At 47.4% G+C, this 20,905-nt stretch overlaps 1 pseudogene; it reads right to left on the bottom strand.

Annotated features, from left to right (window-relative positions):
- Window positions 1-19,472: 19,472 nt before the first annotated feature.
- LOC147665037 (28S ribosomal RNA) lies at window positions 19,473-20,674 on the bottom strand (annotated as a pseudogene).
- Window positions 20,675-20,905: the final 231 nt, after the last annotated feature.

Genomic DNA, 20,905 nt, shown 5'->3' with positions numbered 1-20,905 from the left:
GTAAGTAGTGCGCTATATAAATGCCAATACATTTACATTTACAAGCCCTTATGTGTCTGATTACGTGCCAGGCATGAATGTGGCATCCCCAGCAGGGGGACTGGCCTAGTTAGTGAGATTCAGGGGGGGCTCAAATTTCCCAATTAAAAAAGCAGTCAGCTGCAGGGTGGACAGGTAAGATGATCAAGGCCCAGATCAGTTGACTGGGGGTGAGTGCTTACAACGTTCAACACTCAGTCCATCATCCCCTTTGGTTTTGCTTTGTTCACCCTAAGTTGGCAGGGTGTGCCCAGACTTGGGTCCCTTGCTCACTTTGCCACTGGATTCAAGCTAGGCTGGCTGATGATGGCTGATTATCCAGAAACCAGTTCCAGGATGTTTTTTTCCGGTACAGGGAAGACATGGCTTGGCAGTTTGGGCTGGACTGTTCCCATGAGGCACAGGGTCAGACTGATTTGCATATGGCCATGTCTGAACTGGGGTGGGAGAGTGGGCTAAAGAATGGTGATGGATTAAACCCAGATCAGCTGACTGGGGGTGAGTGTTTGATTTGCTCAAACGCTCCGTCCATCATCCCCTTTTGTATCGCAATTGTTAAAGTAGTCATTTAAATGCTAAACGTGTCCTAGATTCTTATTATAGAAGGCACAACATTATAGATTATTAAATCAAGCATAAGAGGTGGTTTTACAGCGCACAACTTGAAGTAGTTAGAATTGTGCCTATGTAGGATAATAAAGAAAAAGGAGGCTCCAAAATAAAAGATTTGTTTAGGATCACACAATTTGAAGAAGCAGGGAAGCAGGTATTGATTTAAGTTTATCTGGTTTCACATTTTGAAATTCAGTCTCCAGTTGCATATCTCTGGTGCCAATTCACATAAAAGGTTAATCTTTAGTCTTTTATTCTCGGGTCAAAACCAGAAAAACACATAGATAGCAGACCCGACACAGGGCCCTGAGCCCAAATGCCAAGTAATGAATGCAATAATTTGGGAGGGTGTCACACCCCCAAACAACCCCCTTGAAGCTATGCCCTGATCTCCAGGCAGCAACTTCAGAACACTTTCTGGACCTGAGGACGAACTGAAGAGGACTGGACCTGCTGTCTTCGACCTGAGAGGAGCCATGAAGGACTGGACTGCTCTTCTTGTACGCAGGAGAAAGAAGTAGTGGGTGCATAATCCCACTCTATGTTCATGTGATGGGGGAGTGCAACCTAGAATACACCCTCACACACTTTTAATCACTCATTATTTTACGTCTAGTTACTGGTGAACGTGGGAGTGATGAGTAGGGGTGTGGAGTAAATCTGATGACGGAGCTTGTACGTGTGTCCACTAATTTTATCATATATATGGTTTTATTTGCTATTTATGGCATTGGGCATCGCTTTAAATGGGCAAGTACTCTGTCCGGTAATGAGTACCTGCACTTCTTCCATTTGAAAGGGTGAGTAAGTGCTCTTCTCCGCAGTGCTGCCAGTGCACTTCTCAGGAGCAAGCAGAATAACAGATACTGTAAATAGCGAGCACCTTCACTTCTATAGTGCCATTTAATGCACTGGCGTAGAAGCATATTCGAGTATATTGGTCAGAATTACTGAAAGATGAAAATGGCCCTTAAAATGAATGCACAAAATAGGTTTATCAAAGTATAAATAACACACGTCCTGATACAGAGCTCTCTGTGCATGTGGGGCCCCTGCTCTATTGCCGGTGAGTCTCACAGACGTGGGAGGTAAGAAGTGTTCTTATGGGTCCTTCTGGTTCTGCTGTTAATTCCTTCTCTGCTGTTCAGTGAGTGGGTTTTAATAGAGCGGTCCCTTTAAAAGTGTACTTGAAAGCCCTATGCTGCTCTGGTGGCAGCTCTGAGCACTAAGAATTGGAATATGAGAAAGATGCAATAACATACAAAGTGGCTTGTTGGTCTAGGGGAATGATTCTTGCTTAGCGTGTGAGAGGTCCCGGGTTCAAAGCCTGGATGAGCTTATTTTACTTCTTATTTATCTCATATTCAAATTTTTTAATTTTTATTTAATGCGTTTGAAATAAGGAAAAAGGTTTTTTTTTCATCTTTCTGAAGTGTTTTTCAGTGCCCCTATTTTAAACAAAAAAATATTAAAATCAAAAGATAGCTCGTCTGGGATTTGACCCAGGACCTCTCACACCCAAAGCAAGAATCATACTCCTAGACCAACATGCCACTGGGAAGTTCATTTACCAATAGGGTTTAGATGTCGGTACACGTAGAGCTCGTGCTCTATATTTTCGCACCAGTTATGCACATTGCACTGGAAGTGGCAAAAATTAGATCTTGTTGAGGGAAGATGGTTGAAGGCACAAACAGTGACTTCTTTTAGAAAATGTTCACGTCCTTTTATTTCAAACGATTTACAACAAGAAGACATTAATTTAAAAAAAAATGGATTACACTCATTTCCCTTGCACGAGGTTGTTTCAAATTTGTGAATAGAATATAGTAAGTTTGTTACATTTATAAGATGCAAAAAAGAAGTATCTGATAATGAGCAGAGATGTCAACGAGCGGAAGCCCGAGTGGGATCCGGCTGCACACCGACTGCACTTCCGATTATCACTCGTTGAAACCGGTGCACAGTGACAGACAGACAGACAGACAGGAGGTGGCGCTACGGAGACAACATTGAATATCGAAAAGGAGAGCAATTAGCGAATTCCAACCTTAAAGAGCTTGCAAAGATTATTGCTACTAGGAGCGTTGGCCTTTAAGAACAAAAATAGAAATCATAGATGTAAAAAAAAGTAAAATAAACAACCCGCCTGAACAGGGACTTGAACCCTGGTCCCTCAGATTAAAAGCCTGATGCTCTACCGACTGAGCTATCCAGGCTCCTTTGAAAATTGGCAGGCTTGTGTTTATATATGAAAAAAAAAATGGCGTCCCCACACTGCTGTTTTCTTTGTTTCATAGTTTTCCTCTGTTTCCTGAGCCCTTCAGATCAATCCAGACAGGATCCATCAGAGCGTTTCACACTCTGAGTGTCTCCCCCGCACTGTGCTCACCACGCATTCTGCCTGCAGAATGAAGGAGCTGTTTGCATGCCATCACATTCACATAACATTAGTGGAAGAGCTCGAGTGCTCCTATGTGCGACTGCTTGTGAGTAGAGTGTGCACATGCATAAGTGTGACTGCTCGTGAGTGGAGTGTGCGACTGCTCGTGAGTGGAGTTTGCGCTTGAATTTGTGTAACTGCTTGTGAGTGGAGTGTGTGCGACTGCTCGTGAGTCGAGTGTGCATGTGTGTGACTGCTATTGAGTGGAGTTTGTGCTTGCATGTGTGTGACTGCTTGTTGGAAACGGCCCTGTTTGCAGGGTTATCCCCAAATATTTAGATTTTTCCTCCTATTATTTCCTGACCTGTGTGCATTGGTTTTAGGACTATGGGCACTTAACCACTCCAAATCAGTGATAAAGTATGCTCTCTGTGTAAACTGTGTTATGGATTGGTTTTTTCATGATTGGCTATTTGATTCATGTGTCAGTCCCTAGTAAAGTGCACTGCGAGTGCCAGGGCATATAAATCAAATGCTGTTGGTGGGCTGCAGCACTGGATTGTGCCACCCACGCAAACAGCCTGTAAAGTGTAACTCTGGCCTGTCATTGTGTAGCCTGTCCACAGCCTAGGGCTGCCATGTCGAATTGGCAAGTGCACACACTTGCAAGTCCCTAAACCTTCCCTTTTCTACATGTAAGTCGCCTCGAGGTAGGTCCAATGTACCCCCATGGGCAGGGTGCACTGTATGTGAAAGGTAGGACAAGCGCTGGTGTGTGTGGCATGTCCTGATAGTGAATTTAATTTATTTTTATTTATTTTAAAAGTTTTATAGAGCGCGAACAAGATCCTTACGGATATCAGAGTTCTTTACATACAGAATGGGATAAAAAGGCAAGGAGTAATAATTAAACAAAACATTTTGTGCAAAGATGAGCAAATTGTTACAAAAAAAGAAACAAGGTAAGGTAGCAACGGTGCATAGGTTGTCAATATACATAGTCACAGGAGGAAGAGTACTGAGTTACGAGATTACATTAGTCAAAGTTCAGGTAACTTTAGCTAATAGGAGAGATTTTACTTCTTTTTTGAAGGATGCCGAGGATGAGATAAGTCTGATTTCTGGAGGGAGGGCATTCCAGATCCTGGGCGCCATCCCTGAGAAGGAGCATTTATAGGTTTTTTCTTGTGAAATCTCTGAGGTTTCAAAAGAAGATTGTCTGCACTTCTTGTCACTCTTGAGCCACTCGAGATTGTCAGTTTCTGAGCGAGGTAGCTGGGGGAGTTGTGGTGTATAACCTTGTGGGTCATGCAGGCGATTTTCAGATGTATCCTAGCTTCGTAAGGCAGCCAGTTCAAAGCTTTTAGATCAGGAGAAATGTGTGAAAGTTTTTTTGAGCCCGTGATTAGTCTGTCTGCAGCATTAATAGAGGCTTTTATTGGTGCGGTTGTCGATATGGGGAGACCACAGAGGGCAACACTTCCATAATCCACTCGAGGGATGACTAGGGCTTGGAGTGCAGTTCTGAAGTCATTGAGAGGAAGGAAAGTTTTCAATTTCCGCAATGTGTTGATTTTGAAATTAGCTCCCTTCGTTGCATTGCTGATATGATGATGCATATTGAGATTGCAGTCAAGGGTTATGCCTAAAGATTTCGCTGAGTCCACAATAGTAGGTTGAACGTTGAGTGCAATGAGATGGTTAAGCCAGGACTGAGTGAGGGGGACTTTGGTGGGAGGCGCTATTAGGAGGAATTCAGTTTTTGAAGCGTTAAGTTTGAGGTGATTCTCTGCCAGCCAAGTCTGTATGTTCCTAAGCGTTGTGTTGAGTATTTTGATGTCATCAAGGGTGTGTATTTTAAGGTAGAGCTGGGTATTGTCTGCGTACATGTGAAATTGAACATTAGATGCTTGAAGTAGTGCGGTAAGTGGTTCCATGAGTATATTGAACAGAGTAGGGGAGAGGGAGAGTCCTTGAGGGACACCCAGTGTTACAGGAACTGGTGTGGACATAGTATTGTTAATCTTGAATTTTGCTGGGGACGCACTGAGGTAGTGCTTGATCCTTGTGTGCGCCACCCCATTGCTACAGCCTGGTCCTGCTGGATGGGAGATCGGGAGCGGAATGGCAGTGACCTGAAGAGCGACCAGAAGGTGCGCTACTGAGCGGAGGTACCCGTATACGAGCCTTGGTGCTCCCCTGCGGTGGTCGCTGAGTGCCTGGTCTGCTGGCTCTGCGTAAGGACAGGATGTCGAAATCCACTCAGCCTAATAGTATCACACAGTATACAACCTAGCGTCTGCTGTCGCAACGGATTACGGGGCAGAGAGGTCAAGAGGAGTGCGCGGATGTGCCGGCGGAGCCTTCCCGGGCGGAGTTGCTGAAGGCCATACAGGGCTCCCATTCTCTGCTGGAGCGGCAGATAGAGACTGTATCGCTTGATGTCAACCTTCTGCGAACGGATCTTCGCAAAGTGGCGGATAAGGTATCGGTGGCTTCCCTCCAGAAGACAGTCATGCAACTCACCTCTATGAAGCACGCATTGGAACCAAAAGCTGAGGACGCGGAGGGTAGGGCGCGCCGCAGCAACATTAGAGTCCTGGGTGTGCCGGAGCGATTGGAGGTGGGGAATGCCGAGCGCTTCCTGGAGGACTGGATTCAGACTCAACTGTGCCCGCATGGGCTATCAAATGTATTTGGCATCGAACGGGCCCATAGGGCCATGGTACCCCCCGCACCCGGGGGAGCCTCCGAGGGCATTGATTGCGAAGATCCTGAACTATATAGTCCGGGATTGCATTCTGAAGGCGGCGAGGTAGACGGAGTCTCTCACCATTGAGAACAGCCACATATGCATCTATCCTGATTACACCCAACAGGTGCAAGAGCAGCGGAAGTCCTACCTGGGAGTCAAGCAGAAGCTTCAGGAGATGAAGCTACAATATATGCTGTTATATCCGGCCAAGGTCAAGGTGATATCTCAGGGCCGGGCGCATTTCTTCGAATAGCCCGCTGAGGTGTGGGAGTGGCAGGAGATACAGGGGTGACGACATGCCCTCGGGAGAGTGAGGGGGGCCCCGTGAGACCTGGGGGAACCATCCCCAGAGACGACGATGCGGAAGGCGGAGCCGTTGGGACCTTCCTTGGCAAGGGATGGTCCAGAGTCCTCGGGCACATCCGCCCCTGGGGACGTGTTGGTTCCAGATACCCTGCAGGACATTGTGCCAGGTACAGACTCTACGGCTCCGGTGATCCCAGAGACTGGAAAGTCTGAACTGCTGCAGGGGACGGCTCTGTCGTAAGGTACTGTTGGAGTGAAGAGTGTTGTGCTCTGCTTTGGGGGCTTTAGTGCTGGGCCTTGAGTTTGTATGAGGTACGTGGGAGCCGTGCTGTTCGAGCTTGAATGACGGAGAGGAGCGTAGGACCTGTATCCCGTTGGAACGACCTTATGTGGCAGTGTCTGTCTTTATTTTGGCTGGGGAGGGCCCTGCTTTGGGACTGATGCCGGCGGCCAAGCCCAGGTTCATTCCTGTACGTCTGGGTCCCATGGGGAGCTAGAAGGGGGGTGGGTGGTGTTTGGTTGGGTGTGTGTGTGTGTGTGTATTGGATGGGACGAATAGGGTGGCTGTGTACATCCTGGCACCAGCAGGGGGAGGGCAGGATAGCGTGTTTTGTTGTTGCTGTCATCTTGCTCGTGGGTGGGGGTGGGGGTAGATGTTATGGGGGGGTTGTGGGGTTGGGGGGGGTTGGGGGGTTGGTGGGGTTGGGAGGGGAAATTGTTGCTGGCATCGAGAGTACTGTGTTTCTGTTTTTTGAATGGCTGATCAGATGGGCTAGGTCCCCCGGCCTGGATGCTGGTTGGGCCCGTGGGTGGCGGAACACGCCGTTTGTAATATATGTCCAGGTTGGGCGTGATCTCCTGTCATGGGGTTTAAATTCTTAACTTGGAACGTGCGTGGATTGGGCACTTGCACTAAAAGATACAGGGTCCTTTCCTTTCATTCCTCCGACGCCATGGCGTCTCCATTGCGTGCCTCCAGGAGACCCACTTGAACGAATAGGGTGCCCAGAAGCTGTCCTAAAAATGGCGGGCCAGATGTTTCATTCATCCTATTCTACCTTTGCCAGGGGGGTCCTAATCTGGGTGGCACCTGGGGTTCCCTGTGCCGTGATTGTGTAACAATAATAAATGCATGGGGCTAGTGGCAGACTGTATGAAAGGAAGGGCTATTTGTATTTAAAGAATGTAAATCGAGAGAAGATTTCTGGTATCTACAGTCCAAAGACAATAGAAATAGAGGAAGGGCTGACATCCTTATTCTATGACATAGATGCCTTTGGCTGAGGAACTTTCAGCAGAGTAGTTGGCTCACTGTGTATGTGCAGGGGCTTTGAGTGACTTTTGACCAGGGTTCAAACCCCAGGTGGGGAAAATCTTTTTTTTTTTTTTAATTTTATTTCTAAATTCCACAAATGAAAGCTGTGCCTTTGTAAATGACCCCCTAGCAGTATCTGGGAGAACTATGGCCTCCTTACTCATAGTGCATGTCAGGCATTGATAATGGCATGCTGGGTGGCACGTGGATAGGGGGGACAGGTTTGCTATGAAAGAAATCACTTATTTAGTGGAATGAGAATGTGGGGATGATTGTGTAAGAATTGGAAATGCATGGGGCTAGTGGCAGACTGTATGAAAGGAAGGGCTATTTGTATTTAAAGAATGTAAATCGAGAGAAGATTTCTGGTATCTACAGTCCAAAGACAATAGAAATAGAGGAAGGACTGACATCCTTATTCTATGACATAGATGCCTTTGGCTGGGGATCTGTCAGCAGAGTAGTTGGCTCACTGTGTATGTGCAGGGGCTTTGAGTGAGTTTTGACCAGGGTTCAAACCCCAGGTCGGGAAAATCATTTTTTTTTTTTAATTTTATTTCTAAATTCCACAAATGAAAGCTGTGCCTTTGTAAATGACTCCCTAGCAGTATCTGGGAGAACTATGGCCTCCTTACTCATAGTGCATGTCAGGCATTGATAATGGCATGCTGGGTGGCACGTGGATAGGGGGGACAGGTTTGCTATGAAAGAAATCACTTATTTAGTGGAATGAGAATTTGGGGATGATTGTGTAAGAATTGGAAATGCATGGGGCTAGTGGCAGACTGTATGAAAGGAAGGGCTATTTGTATTTAAAGAATGTAAATCGAGAGAAGATTTCTGGTATCTACAGTCCAAATACAATAGAAATGGAGGAAGGACTGACATCCTTATTCTATGACATAAATGCCTTTGGCTGGGGTACTTTCAGCAGAGTAGGTGGCTCACTGTGTATGTGCAGGGGCTTTGAGTGAATTTTGACCAGGGTTCAAACCCCAGGTGGGGGAAATCGTTTTTTTTAAATTTTTTATTTTTTTATTTCTAAATTCCACAAATGAAAGCTGTGCCTTTGTAAATGACCCCCTAGCAGTATCTGGGAGAACTATGGCCTCCTTACTCATAGTGCATGTCAGGCATTGATAATGGCATGCTGGGTGGCACGAGGATAGGGGGGACAGGTTTGCTATGAAAGAAATCACTTATTTAGTGGAATGAGAATTTGGGGATGATTGTGTAAGAATTGGAAATGCATGGGGCTAGTGGCAGACTGTATGAAAGGAAGGGCTATTTGTATTTAAAGAATGTAAATCGAGCGAAGATTTCTGGTATCTACAGTCCAAAGACAAAAGAAATAGAGGAAGGACTGACATCCTCATTCTATGACATAGATGCCTTTGGCTGGGGTACTTTCAGGAGAGTAGTTGGCTCACTGTGTATGTGCAGGGGCTTTGAGTGACTTTTGACCAGGGTTCAAACCCCAGGTGGGGAAAATCTTTTTTTTTTTTTTTAATTTTATTTCTAAATTCCACAAATGAAAGCTGTGCCTTTGTAAATGACCCCCTAGCAGTATCTGGGAGAACTATGGCCTCCTTACTCATAGTGCATGTCAGGCATTGATAATGGCATGCTGGGTGGCACGTGGATAGGGGGGACAGGTTTGCTATGAAAGAAATCACTTATTTAGTGGAATGAGAATTTGGGGATGATTGTGTAAGAATTGGAAATGCATGGGGCTAGTGGCAGACTGTATGAAAGGAAGGGCTATTTGTATTTAAAGAATGTAAATCGAGAGAAGATTTCTGGTATCTACAGTCCAACGACAATAGAAATAGAGGAAGGACTGACATCCTTATTCTATGACATAAATGCCTTTGGCTAGGGAACTTTCAGCAGAGTAGGTGGCTCACTGTGTATGTGCAGGGGCTTTAAGTGAGTTTTGACCAAGGTTCAAACCCCAGGTGGGGGAAATCGTTTTTTTTTTATTTATTTTTTTTATTTCTAAATTCCACAAATGAAAGCTGTGCCTTTGTAAATGACCCCCTAGCAGTATCTGGGAGAACTATGGCCTCCTTACTCATAGTGCATGTCAGGCATTGATAATGGCATGCTGGGTGGCACGTGGATAGGGGGACAGGTTTGCTATGAAAGAAATCACTTATTTAGTGGAATGAGAATTTGGGGATGATTGTGTAAGAATTGGAAATGCATGGGGTTAGTGGCAGACTGTATGAAAGGAAGGGCTATTTGTATTTAAAGAATGTAAATCGAGAGAAGATTTCTGGTATCTACAGTCCAAAGACAATAGAAATAGAAGAAGGACTGACATCCTTATTCTATGACATAAATGCCTTTGGCTGGGGAACTTTCAGCAGAGTAGGTGGATCACTGTGTATGTGCAGGGACTTTGAGTGAGTTTTGACCAAGGTTCAAACCCCAGGCGGGGGAAATCGTTTTTTTTTTTATTTTTTATTTTTTATTTCTAAATTCCACAAATGAAAGCTGTGCCTTTGTAAATGACCCCCTAGCAGTATCTGGGAGAACTATGGCCTCCTTACTCATAGTGCATGTCAGGCATTGATAATGGCATGCTGGGTGGCACGTGGATAGGGGGGACAGGTTTGCTATGAAAGAAATCACTTATTTAGTGGAATGAGAATTTGGGGATGATTGTGTAAGAATTGGAAATGCATGGGGCTAGTGGCAGACTGTATGAAAGGAAGGGCTATTTGTATTTAAAGAATGTAAATCGAGAGAAGATTTCTGGTATCTACAGTCCAAAGACAATAGAAATAGAGGAAGGGCTGACATCCTTATTCTATGACATAGGTGCCTTTGGCTGGTGAACTTTCAGCAGAGTAGTTGGCTCACTGTGTATGTGCAGGGGCTTTGAGTGACTTTTGACCAGGGTTCAAACCCCAGGTGGGGAAAATCTTTTTTTTTTTTTTATTTTATTTCTAAATTCCACAAATGAAAGCTGTGCCTTTGTAAATGACCCCCTAGCAGTATCTGGGAGAACTATGGCCTCCTTACTCATAGTGCATGTCAGGCATTGATAATGGCATGCTGGGTGGCACGTGGATAGGGGGGACAGGTTTGCTATGAAAGAAATCACTTATTTAGTGGAATGAGAATTTGGGGATGATTGTGTAAGAATTGGAAATGCATGGGGCTAGTGGCAGACTGTATGAAAGGAAGGGCTATTTGTATTTAAAGAATGTAAATCGAGAGAAGATTTCTGGTATCTACAGTCCAAAGACAATTGAAATAGAGGAAGGACTGACAACCTTATTCTATGACATAGATACCTTTGGCTGGGCAACTTTCAGCAGAGTAAGTGGCTCACTGTGTATGTGCAGGGGCTTTGAGTGAGTTTTGACAAGGGTTCAAACCCCACCTCGGGAAATTATTTTTTAATATTATTTTTATTTTTTTAAACAATTTATTTATTTTAGCAGAGTGAAACATAGTCCTTTGGAAATGCTCAACTGATAATAATGAAAGACCAAGTAGAAAATCTATGGCATATGTCACATCAGATGTGGCATATGCCACATGACAGAGTGACACGTGTCACATGCCAGACTTAGGCTCCAACCCCTTCTCTCTGCCACATACTGAAATTCCGTTACACATCGCGCTGCCCCGCCCCTTACCAGACGCGCTTTTTCCGCTGACCTCGCCGAGAAGGCAGCCCACAAGGCACAAATTGCCTTATTTATAAAAATTGCCGGCTCTCACCCCCCTCCCCCCTGCACTGAAGCGCTGTTGCAGGGAGCGGCCTGACTCGGACGCACACGCGAGCCCCAGTGGCAGACCCACTCATGCAAGCAAAGCCAGACCCAGCCAAGGCGCAGCTTGCGCACGCCGCCCGAAGCACACAGCTCCCCCCCAGAACTTGAGGGAGGGGACACGGGAGGCCGGGCGCATTGAGACGCCAGCTCTTCAAACAGCCCCCCCGCCCTCCCCACCACCCGCAAGCATCAGGCCGCCAATCATCCCTGAGACCCGAGCAAGACCCGGGGAGGACCCCGCACCACATGCCTGCAACCCGGCCCCCACCTAATGTAGACCGAGCCCGGCATTCCCGGGGAGGAGGGGGGCAGACAAGAGGAACAGCCTAATTACCTCCAAAAACAGCATCCGGGCAGCATCACACGTATGGTCCAGGGGCGGGAGAGGGTCAGTCCACACGGCCAGTCAGGGGTCAGAGAGGGCATCAGGCCCGTGACCCCAGGGCATATACCCTCGGCCCCTGACCCCTCCCCGCCGGAAGTGACATCACTGGGGGGGTGGACCCTCGGAGTCCCCAAACACTAGACCGCTCTATTGGGTCTGTGCCATTCTCTGGCACTAAGGGTGGCCGCCCTCTTAGGTGGCCACCTTCGGTGGCCCGGGGCAGCCTAGCATTGCAGAGCATCCTCAGCATAGGGCCCCTGTACACTAGACGACAGTCCTGGGATACACTCACCTGTGGGTACTGCATCACTGAAAAATTATACTGTTTATGTGCGTGCTATTTAAAAAACAAAAGCACACATACCCTCACAGTTATCACCAGCATGATAGTACATGAGTGACATGATAGTACATGAGTGAAAACAGTCAGTGACTGTCAACAGAGAAAACAAGGGACAGTGAGTCAGGAAAGACATGGCTTGGTAGTTCGGGCTGGACTGTTCCCATGAGGCACAGGGTCAAGGCTGATTTGCATATAGCCATTGTCTGACCTAGGGTGGTGTGGAGTGCAAAAAAACGATGGATTTAGGCCCAGATCTTTGTACTGGGGTGAATGTAAGACATTGTTCTACATTCTGTCCATCAACTGTGGTTTTTGCAATTTTCACCCCGAGTGGGCTGGGTATGCTCAGACGTGAGTCCCAGGCTCTCCACATCACTGAAGTCAAGCTATCCAGTCTAGGAAAGACATGGCTTGGTAGTTCGGGCTGGACTGTTCCCATGAGGCACAGGGTCAAGGCTGATTTGCATATAGCCATTGTCTGACCTAGGGTGGTGTGGAGTGCAAAAAAACGATGGATTTAGGCCCAGATCTTTGTACTGGGGTGAATGTAAGACATTGCTCTACATTCTGTCCATCAACTGTGTTTTTTGCAATTTTCACCCCGAGTGGGCTGGGTATGCTCAGACGTGAATCCCAGGCTCTCCACATCACTGGAGTCAAGCTATCCTGGCTGAAGAAGGCTAGTAGCCAGAAACCGGTCCTTGGATGCTTGATTCCGGTCTAGGAAAGACATGGCTTGGTACTTCGGGCTCAGGCCCGGACTGGCCGTTGTGGGCACCGGGCGATCCCCCGGTGGGCCGCATGGTTGGGGGCCGTTTTATGTTTTACGTTTACGTTTTACGTTTTATGTTACAGGGCCGTTTTTGCACCTATGCTGCAAAAACGGCCCTGTAACAAAAACGGACGAAAACCGGCCCTGGCACAGAACGCGGTCGAACCCCCCCCCCCCCCCCCTCTCCCCCCGGAGGGGGGAGGGGGGCCGGCCGAGCACTTTGCCAGGGCCGGTTCTGGTTCCCAGTCCGGCCCTGTTCGGGCTGGACTGTTCCCATGAGGCACAGGGTCAAGGCTGATTTGCATAGCTTAGCAGCAGCTACCCAGTGGATGACGGGCAACTGCTTACAACTGAACGCAGGGAAAACGGAGGTGCTGCTCCTCGGAAAAAACTCCTATTACTGGAGTGATCACTGGTGGCCTTCCTTACTGGGCCCCATCCCTTCACCAAAAACTCAGGTGAAAAACTTGGGCGTCTGGCTGGACTCCTCGCTCAGTTTTCAGACCCACACAAAGAAAGTAGCAGCTACTTGTGTGGGCCTGCTGAGGAGTCTTTACCCGATACTCGGTTTCTTCGATCCAAAAACGCGCCAGCTAATTGTTCAATCTATCATCCTTTCTCGGTTGGATTACGCCAGTGTTTTATTTTTAGGCGCCAATAAAGCAGAGATAGCACGGCTGCAACGGGTACAGAACTCAGCGGCAAGGGCCGTGGTGGGCCTCCCCCGTAGGTGCTCCGTCAGAGCTACCATTCAAAGACTACACTGGCTGCCGATCGAATCTCGTATTCAATTCAAGACCCTCACTATTGCTTTTAAAATTCTTAAATCAGAATGTCCTGAACTCCTACGCCCGCTCTTAGTACCTTACACCCGTCAGCGTAATCTGCGCTCCCTAGGTCAACATCTTGTGACTATCCCTCGAACGAAGCTCTGCCGAATGGGTGGCCGTTCCTTCAAAGTTCTGGGGCAAAACTTTGGAACTCCCTGCCACTGAACATTCGCTCCCTGAATAACTTGTCCGCCTTCCGGAAGGCAATTAAAACTCATTTGTTCCCTCTGTCCTAGGCCATCTCGCTGTTCCCTCTCATTCCCCTCAGCTGTTATTTCATGGTTATTAGCGCCGGGACGCCTCATTGCTGGGGCAGCTGTACGCGCTCAAACAAATACATAACATAACATTGTCTGACCTAGGGTGGTGTGGAGTGCAACAAAAATGATGGATTTAGGCCCAGATCTTTGTACTGTGGTGAATGTAAGACATTGTTCTACATTCTGTCCATCAACTGTGGTTTTTGCAATTTTCACCCCGAGTGGGCTGGGTATGCTCAGACGTGAGTCCCAGGCTCTCCACATCACTGGAGTCAAGCTATCCAGGCTGAAGAAGGCTGATAGCCAGAAACCGGTCCTTGGATGCTTGATTCCGGTCTAGGAAAGACATGGCTTGGTAGTTCGGGCTGGACTGTTCCCATGAGGCACAGGGTCAAGGCTGATTTGCATATAGCCATTGTCTGACCTAGGGTGGTGTGGAGTGCAAAAAAATGATGGATTTAGGTCCAGATCTTTGTACTGGGGTGAATGTAAGACATTGTTCTACATTCTGTCCATCACTGTGGTTTTTGCAATTTAAAAAACAAAAGCACACATACCCTCAAAGTTATCACCAGCAACATACTGATATGATAGTACATGAGTGAAAACAGTCAGTGACTGTCAACAGAGAAAACAAGGGACAGTGAGTCAGTACCATACAGCAGGTTAGGGCTTTCATTTCTTCCCAAAATTGGCTCCAGGCAACATGATCTTTTCTTATGCTGTTTCGTCCTGCACATTTGGAGGCTTGACGTTAATGTGAACATTGGGGCTCTGCAACACCATTACTGCCGTTCTAAAAATAGTTAAAGGGACTTCAAGGAGGGTAGTGGTAGGGAACAATGTAAATAAATGTTCAAATGAAAAGAAGCAGACGGGCAACAGCGTTTCTGTCCGAGGGAGGTCAGAGGGGGGAAGCAGCAACAGGCCAAAAGGAACGTTAAAAAAACAAGTTCTGTAAAACAACAGATGAAGAAAGAAAGCGTAAGAAGACCGTGCATGGCCGGTGCTTCTTAGCCTTAACCGTAACTATTGGATCTGCGGAACAACTTAGGAGGCAGCAAAGAAGAGAGACGAAGGAGGGAGTCAATGGTAAGTAGCAGGCAGGTATAAAGTGTTTTTATTAAATACAACAGGTCTTGCAGCAGCGCATGCGCGCTGATGTTTGACCTAAAAAAAGAAGTGGGGGGTCTGACCTAATTTAGCAGTATGCAAGTGTCATCACGGCGGGCGACATCACGGCGCCAACACGTGTGACATCACGGCACACAACTTCACACATGGCATCACAGGAATTGAATTCATAGAAAGTGGCATCACAAGCCACAACTTTACAGGAAGTGGCATTACAAGAAGTGACATAAGATCTAAACCCCTCACATATGTTTAGCAGGTCTATCATGTGTACGTTTGCCCGCATTACGAGGACAATAGCACAGTGAGCTATGGAAGATGATATGTGACTTTTACACCTAGCAATCCCCAGTATTATGTAACACATCCTGTACATTCATTTACAAACGTATATAAATTATTGTACATGTAATATGCACGTGGTCATGTAAAGCGCTCTGACACCCTGCATTGGGATGAACAAAGTGAAAAGCTGCCTCTCTTAAGTATGTGTGAATTGCTATCAAGGTGTGAGCCTTTGTTTCCCCTCAGATTCATTTGCATCAGGTGTGAGGCCCCTGACTGTCCCAGCCGAGAGACTGAACAAAACGAGACTGATGACCCCTCAAATTCGGCCATTGTTATTGGCCCAGAAGGAGTCTTAAATCAGAAAGCTCCGTCCCTGCCTGCACCTTGTTGCTTGTTGCAGACGGAAAGCAGACAACGTGCAGGTGCTGCTGAAAGTGTCCAGGTGTTTGGAAATTACACAGGGACGAGTTCACCGCATTATTCAGTAGGGCTCAAATTCTTGGCAGGACAGCGTTCACCCTTCCGCAACTCGAATCAGATGGTAGGCTCCACGCAGATCCAATTTTGTGAACACCTTGGCCTCCTTGACCTGGTCTAGAAGCACTGATATGAGGGGAAGAGGATATCTGTTTCTGTTTTTAATTGTGACCCGATTCAAGGCCCTGTAGTCTATGCAAGTCCTTAATTCATATTTCTTCTTTTTAGGGACGAAAAACAAAGGAGAAGAAACTGGGGACTGAGAAGGACGAACAAACCCATTGGCCAAATATTGGTCCAGATAGTCCTTCAAGAAGGTATTCTCCTTTTCAGTGAGTGCGTAGATTCTGCTACAGGGCAAGTTGGCTCCAGGATCTAATTCAATCTTGCAGTCGTACGGTCTGTGTGGGGGAAGTTCTTCCACTTTAGCTTTATCAAAGACTGCCTTCAAATCCTCATACTGTGGGGGAATAACCACAGAGTCAATGGCTCCAATCACAACTGGTCTTGAGGCTAAGGACCTTGCTGGAAAAATCTCGTCATTTCCCTTTTGGGAATGAAAACAATGATCTTGGCAAAAGCTTGAATTGAGTTGCAGAGTTCCGGATTCCCAATTTATTTCAGGGTTGTGCTCAGTGAGCCAAGGCAATCCCAAGATCAATTGGAACTGGGGAACATCTATGAGGTTCAAGGATAATCTTTCCAAATGGCCTTGACTATGTTTTAACTCTACAATCTCTGTTTCATCTGTAATAGGACCTGAGGTTAAATTCGTGCCATCCACTGGTTCCGGGAATTCCTTCCGAACGAAACTCAAACCAATCCGTTTTGCATATTGGATGTCGCAGAAATTCCATGTTGCCCCAGAATCAATCATGACAGGAACATCCTTAAAAACCTTGACACCAAACTTTAAATCGAAAGGCACAATAAGATACGGGGAAGCTGATTGCAGGGTATTAGCAAGATGTTGTTGATTTTGAGTTGGCTTGGATTGGTCAACCATCAGGGCAACTCCCTTCACTGATGGGACCTTTCTTTTAACGGATTGCTTATCTTGGGTTTCTTTGGACATTCTCTTACGAAATTCCCTGACTGTCTGCAATACAAACACAGATTTCCTGATCTTCTTTTCTCTTTCTCCTCCTAGGATAGAGGACCTCTGACGCTACCAATCTGCATTGGTTCTTCTGTAACTCTAATCTCAGGACTCTTGGTGATTTCGGTCTTACTCCGTTCAAATCGAGGAGGAATGGGTTGAAATTCCCGCCTTCGCCCAGACTTCCTCTCAGATAACCGCTGATCAATTTGCAAAACAAGATCTATTAGCCGTGAAACTTCAGAGGGTCTATCTGGAATTTGGGACAGAGCATCCTTTAGATCCTCTCTTAAGCCTCGATAAAAAATTGCGGCTCTTTTCGCTTCCGGCCATTCCGTTTTGACTATTAACTTGTTCAATTGGGCCAAAATATGATATTAAGTCACGATTCCCTTATTTCAAGTCTAATAATTCGTTATCTGTAGCTTGTGAAATAGCTCGGCGGTCAAAGATCCGAAGAAATTCTTTTTTGAAACCTTCAAACTCATACAACACTGGATCATCACGGGAGACAATTGGCATAGACCAAGAAGCTGCATCGCCACTCAAGTAAGACAATACAAAGGCGGTTTTAGTCTTGTCTTCCGCAAATATAACTGGCTTACAAAGAAAGTGCAATGAGCATTGGATCAGGAATATTTGCGCCTTCTGACGGTCTCTGCTAAAACGCTCAGGAGGAGCCAAAAGATTTACAGGAGAGATGGAATGTATGACTTGTGTGGTAGTTTCTGAACTGGTACTGGGGAACCATTTTCCTGACGATGCTCTAGCCTGGAATGAGGGATCTGCCGTTAAAACATTTAACCTCTGAATAAGCTGTTGGTGTCAGACTTGGGATCTTTTTATGCCCTCTTTTAAATCCTTATTTTCCTCTAAAAGCTAGAGTCAATTGTTCCTGCATATTTTTAGTTAAAATCGCTAAAGCGGTGACATCTAATCCTTCCGTCATCCTGCTCGGGTGGAGTTAAGGTTGGCACTTCAATCTGTCAGAGACCTTACCTTTAGTGCCAGAATCTCCACAGGAGCAGACAACAGGTCCCAATTCCCGTACACAGTTGCCCGACAGAATATTCTGGCGAGGCACCCACGAGGGGGAAAGGGGAAGTGGAAGAAAAGGAGAGACTGCCTGCGTTTGTCAGGTTCCGCTATCTTCACCTCAGGATGTTTTCTTCTCGACTATTCTGCGTCCTTCATCTCTGTTTTGAAGACTCGACTGAACCTGCAGAGGGGGAAGGAAAAGAACTCCGGTCTTCTGACTCCCTACTCTCTCTACTATATGTAACCTATCTCAATAGCTGATAACTACCTGATAAATCTTCAGGGAGTGCCACTCTGTCAGGATATGTAGTGAGGTATGTCTTGGTTGTTTCACTGTGGTAATTTAGGAATATCTATACAGGGAAAAATAGGCGACACAGTTTATTCCCAAGGAGCCCTCTCTCTCTGGACTTCTGGAACCCTCCCTTACCTTGCCTACACTAGTAGACTCTTTCAGAATTCATTGAATAAAAGGATTGTTCTCTAGCTGGAGACAGCTAACTTGACTTCTCCTGTAACGACTCTCGATAACAACTGTTTCAGGTGCTGTTTGCTTAAGTTCAAAACAGAAAAGGTTTCTCTTACTTCGACAAATGTTCTCTGGTTCTCTTCTATCAAGGAACAAATAAATAGGTTTCAAATAGTCTCACTTATCTCTGAATGTCACTCGACACCTCCAAGAATCGTGACGAGAAGATTTTCTCTCAGGAGGAAACGAATAATTCCATAAAGGGAAAGGGGAAAAAAGTGAGTACTCGGTGTGCACACCCTTCCGCAACTAGCGAGCCAAAACTGGGGGCTTGGGGGGAAGGTTGGGGCAAGATTCTCTGTTCTGGACTGACGCAGTTGAAATATGCTGTTCTCCGGCAAATTCATCAGTTGAAGTGCGCAGTTCACAAGGCCCTCGCGCTACAGATTGACTTTGTCTCCCGCCGCTCTTCTGTAGACTAGAACGCTTACTCTTCCTTCGGCTACGGCCGCCATCTTGAATAGCGCTCATGCCAGAGCATGCGATCAAGAGCAACAGCCTACTGAACAACAGCCACAGATGGGGACCAATTCTTCTCAGTTTAACTTGCCAACCCAATTTACCCCTCCTCTGACTAGTAGGAGCCTGAGTGCTTGCAATCGAGTTCCTGACAAGGGCCATCTGGTCACCCGCCCTGCACGGCCATCTGGTTGCCGGCCCTGCAGGGCTATCTGGTCAAGCAGCCAGGCAACCAGATGGCTCTGGATCACCCAGTGCCCAGGTGGCCTGGGAGGGTGCCGTACACAGTCGCCCTTGCAGTCCAGCGAGGTTTACTGGGCGCTCCGAGGCAGCCACACGGGAGGCTCCTTTCCCTGGCTGGCTGCTGCTTGCCTCCCTGCCTGACTTGCCCGGGAGCAGCGGAAAGCGGAGGCCCGGTCGGCCCAGGCCATCTGGTCACCCAGCTGACCCGCAAGGGATGATGGCCCCCATCCCCGCACCCTGGTGGGGCAGGGACAGGAGGGGGAGGCCCCTGTGCCGGAAGGCATGTGGTGGAGGCGGCCTCCCACAGGCCCGCGTTACCCCCTCCGCATCCCTCTCACCGGGCCCCGCGGCAGAGGGACCCACCCCTGGGTGTGGTGGAGGAGGGCGTCCGCAGGCACCCACGCATAGAGAGACAAAAGCTTGGCTCAGAGGATGACGTTCAATAGATCGCAGCGAGCTAGCTGCTCTGCTATTTATGAAACCCTGACCCAGGATCAGGTCGTTAACAAATGATTTAGCAACCGGTGCCCCACAAACATGCGGTGCACTAAGGGCAATGGAGGCGGCCCCCTTACATTCGCGCGCCGATGCCCAAGCGAGAGGCTCTACGCACCGACCCCCCCCCCGAGAGAGGCCGGCTATCCCAGGCCAACCGTGGCTCCCCGGCAGTGTGGTATCGTACTTGTTTAGGGGGCATTCTAACTTAGAAGCGTTCAGTCATATTCCCACAGATGGTAGCTTCACCCCATTGGCTCCTCAGCCAAGCACATACACCAAATGTCTGAACCTACGGTTCCTCTTGTAAATGTAAATGTAAATGTGTGTGTCTTGTAAAGCGCACTACTACCCAGGGGCGTCCTGGCGCTATAGACCGCTGGGGAACCCGTCCTGGCTTTCCCTGTGAGATGTTCCCTCCTGGGTATCTCTAAGGTGAAACGAGGCATCCCGGCGTTTGTGGGGGGCCGTTGTGGAGATGAGGCAAGCTAATGCCGAGAGTTGCCAAGTGTGATCCCTGGTTAGAGTAGGCACCGAGGCGAGAACACATCATCAGTAGGGTAAAACTAACCTGTCTCACGACGGTCTATACCCAGCTCACGTTCCCTATTAGTGGGTGAACAATATCAAAAAGCGACGTCGCTATGAACGCTTGTCCGCCACAAGCCAGTTATCCCTGGGGTAACTTTTCTGACACCTACTGCTTGAAACCCAAAAAGTCAGAAGGATCGTGAGGCCCCACTTTCACGGTCTGTATTCATACTGAAAATTGAGATTAAGTGAGCTTTTGCCCTTCTGCTCCGCGGGATGTTTCTGTCCTCCCTGAGCTCGCCTTAGGACACCTGCATTATCGTTCGACAGGTGTACCGCCCCAGTCAAACTCCCCACCTGCCACTGTCCCTGGAGCGGGTCGTGCTCGGCGGGCTCTGGGCGCTTGGAGCCAGAAGCAAGAGCCCCACAGGGCTCGCACTCCCGCCTCACCGGGTAAGTGAAAAAACGATAAGAGTAGTGTTATTTCACCGACGGCGCGAAAGCCTCCCACTTATCCTACACCTATCATGTCTCTTCACATTGCCAGACTAGAGTCAAGCTCAACAGGCCTTCTTTTCCTGCTGATCCTGCCCCTGTTCCCTTGGCTGTGGTTTTGATAGATAGTAGGTAGGAACAGTGGGAATCGCGTTCATCCTTTAATGCACGTCACTAATTAGATGATGAAACATTTGGCTATTTCTGTACCACCTCGCAGTGGCTCATTCTGGATAATTATGATGCCCATCAGCATCAATTCGGTTTTGCTTCCAACAATACAATATTCTTTCGCTACTGAGTACAGCCACACTGAACCCTGTCCT

Source organism: Lissotriton vulgaris, unplaced genomic scaffold (genome assembly GCF_964263255.1).
Source record: "Lissotriton vulgaris unplaced genomic scaffold, aLisVul1.2 SCAFFOLD_1749, whole genome shotgun sequence".
In the NCBI taxonomy this organism is placed as follows: Eukaryota; Metazoa; Chordata; class Amphibia; order Caudata; family Salamandridae; genus Lissotriton; species Lissotriton vulgaris.
This window is presented reverse-complemented; position numbering and strand designations above follow the sequence as displayed.